Source organism: Anneissia japonica, unplaced genomic scaffold (assembly GCF_011630105.1).
Source record: "Anneissia japonica isolate Jap-2015-1 unplaced genomic scaffold, ASM1163010v1 scaffold287917_len653891_cov171, whole genome shotgun sequence".
Lineage (NCBI taxonomy): Eukaryota > Metazoa > Echinodermata > Crinoidea > Comatulida > Comatulidae > Anneissia > Anneissia japonica.
Window position 1 is genome coordinate 385,901 of NW_022747660.1, and position 3,538 is coordinate 389,438.

The window sequence follows — 3,538 nt, forward strand, 5'->3', positions numbered from 1 at the left end:
CAAATCACTTTTATTCAATAAAATTTCAGATACATATAAAAATATAAAAAAATAAAAATAAATAAATATAAAATACAGTAAAAAAAAAAGGATTGAATAAAAGGAAGAATAAATAAATAAATAAAACTCTCTAGGTTACATCCTTAAAATAAGATGACAAGGGAGTAAAAACACATTTAAAAAAAACAGGGCAACAAGAAAAACAAGAGTTTCGAGAGCATTGCACAATTCATGACGGCCAAATGAAGTGAAAGACTACTAAATTTTCTCCTAGTAGGAGAAAATTACGAATTACTAAGTTGTAAGAAAGGGAGGATTGGTCCACGAGGGTTCATCTTTTGCATGGAATATGGAAAAGGAGGATATTATTGCTAATTTTGAAAGGTTATCACGAAACACTTTGAATGGTACTGGCTTGCCACAAAGGGCGTGAACAGATTTAAAACGATGAAGATTTGTAGAGGAAATGAACCCCCGGGAACCAACCTCAAAAACGATCAATTCGACATCATAGCCAGCGTCTGAGAGGTCCGTAACTAAAGGGGAATACTTGTTCAACTTTCTTTTATGAGCAGCATCAATTGACGTATCAAATGGAATAGTGAGTTCCATGATGGTAAGTTTTCTTAAGTCGGGCCAATAAAGGCAGATATCGGGAATGAGATTTGTTAGGATGCATTCAGTTGGGATTGTAGAGCAGTGAAGATTAGCAGAGGCGCTGGCTACGAGGTCGCAAAGAATAACAGGAGGAGATTTAACAGTTTTGAATCCATCTTTTAAATTCTTGTAAATATAATTAAGAACATTGTTATGTCGCTATGTGAAGCGCCCCTGGTCCAGGGAACGCGAGCATAAATTTAGAATATGACAGAGAGTTTCTCTGTTATTGCAGCCATACACTTTTCTGAAATATTTTTTCCCCATCTGTGCAAGTTAACCCTATTATTTAGCGTATCCCCCAGAGCATTAGTAAGGAATTTCATAACTCTTCTGGGCAGGTTGTATATGAAGCTCTTCCAGTGATGAAAACTTTCTTCAAGAGAAAGCAAGTCATAAAATCTTCCCTGAACCAGAAGCTCCTTCACATGGCGGTTCCAATATTTTTGGATATCAGATTTAAGTTTGTTCTTAACAATTGTTTTAGTACGGGGGAGAGAAGGACTGGGCTCTGAGTTTTTTGCCTCAAGGAAGAGATTTTCGGACCTACTGGTTAGCGAAATTTTATTCTTCCAGTTACATTCCCTCTTGAGTCTACAGTCAATAGAATGATTAACCTGGGGACCCCCTTAAATCGAGAAGACACATGGGCAAGTGTATGACTCTCGATATATAAGTCGGAAATTCTGGAAATGTCAAGCCCTAACGGCATATGGATAAACGATAATGTACCGGGTTTAGGTAAACCAACCCATTTTTTTACATTGCTACTGAGGGAATCAAGTTTATCAAGCTTAGTTTTACAAATATCGTTAACAGTCAGATGAAATCTTAAACTAGGTAACAGGTAATTGGAATAAATTTTGACTTTGAATTCAGACCTAACAAGAGAACTATGGATTACTTTAAGATTATTCTCAATTATCTCTTTAAGATATTGGAAGACATCATTCTCGGTATTACGGAATAATATAATGGAGCCCAAAAATTTATGATGTTCGTCTTGAACTGATGCAATAGTGCTATCAGCTAGAGTGTACGGCACATTTGAAGCTTTCCCACGGTCAATAGAGAGAGATTTGCATTTGGATGGTTTTAGTTTAAGTCCCATTCTTATTAATCTTATTAATTAATCTTTGGTGTGTTTTCTTATTACCAGTTATTAGGCAGAAGTCATCTGCAAATGAAGTTGTGATGTGTTTCATTCCATCCATATTGTAGCCGTGGGAAAGCTCCAATTCCAATGCCTGGTTAATGGGGTCGAAAATCAAAATAAAGATAAGGGGAGGTAAGGGATCGCCCTGAAAAATACCTTTACGAAATTTAAATTCATCCGATTGCCAATCCTTTGTTTTAACGTACCCAGAGATATTGGCATATAAATTATTAATGTAAATTTTAAAACAAGGGTCAACATTAGATCTATCAAGTATGAGACTAATTAAGTTATGAGGCACCGAACCAAAGGCGTCCTCCAAGTCAAAAAACGTAAAGTGAATTGTTCGGGAGTTGGCTTTAGCATGTCTGATGAGCTCATGAACAACGGTGTTATGCTCAATACATCCGTTGATACCTCTGAGAAAAGCTTTTTGCAATTCCGTATTGATGAGTTTATTCTGCTTCATGTAGTCTTCCAGACGGTTAGCTAGGATAATATGGAATATTTTACCAGTGCATGATGCTAATGCGATAGGCCTAAAATTCGAAAGGGAGTCAGTTGCACCTTTTTTATGGATCAGTGTAACTCTGCTATCTGTCCAAGTTGGCACTGGTTGTCCAGTTTCCAGAATGTTATTATATAGCGTGGCTAGAAAGTGGTGAGTACCAGAAAGTTTTTTCAGTAAGCCGTAGCAGATACCGTCAGGGCCAGGAGCTGAATTTTTACTTTTGCGTTTTAAAACGTTGCGAATGTCTTTTGGGCGGATACTGCTTGTGTTGAATGGAATTGTATCTTCCTCCGGTGTACGAGGGTCCGGTATCCAAGACAGTAGAGAAGCATCTATGGTTTTTGGAATTCCATATTTAGTTGTTTGCAGTTTCTTTAGAAAATGAAGAGCCTTTGTGACCAGTGTAGAGCGAATTGGTGAGAAGATTTTTGCTAAATCTCCAAAAATTAGCACGGTAAAGTTTTCCTCATATTGGGTTGATCTCCTATTCTCCTTATTGGAATGGGCTTTTTTTTAAAAAGTCATAGACTTTGAAGGCCTTGAAGAATTCCACTTTCGATTCCTGAGTTGAATCTTTCCTAAATGCCTTTCTTCTCAGCTTGTTCTTTATTTTCCTAGCTTCCAACATCGTTTTTGGATAACGGCGTAGATAATAATTTGCTTCTTGGTAGCTTCCGTCCTAGGGATATTTTTAATGAACTCACGGTTCTCCCGAAAATATTCGTCCAACACGGTTGTAAAACAGAGGCCTGCGTCTTGTTGATAATGCATTGTGAATAAGACTAAGTCTCATGTTTAGAACATTGTCGTGAGAGTTCCAGAGATCAGATGTCAGTTGAGGAACAATAAACCTAACGAACAAGGCGAGACTACAGGCCGCTTGAACAACGGGAAGCACCATTTTTTGATTTAGCTTACCGGGTTGTTGATTACTACTACCAAGCTGCTGTGATCAGGGTAGGACGGCGGTGAGAACGCACACGAAGAGAGTCAAGCCAATGGGCCTACGTCTTTCCAATCAAATTGCACAAGTTATAAAGGCAAATGCTCACAGAAACGCTACACGTAAATACATAGGTACAAATACATGAAAAAAGTATGAGATATAGATGTCGAAAAGACGTCAGAACACAGGGAAATTTTTGCAAATTAGCGGAGGCGACGAAGCCACTTCTCTGTGATCTAGACCTCCCTTCTATATCAAAGTACAATAT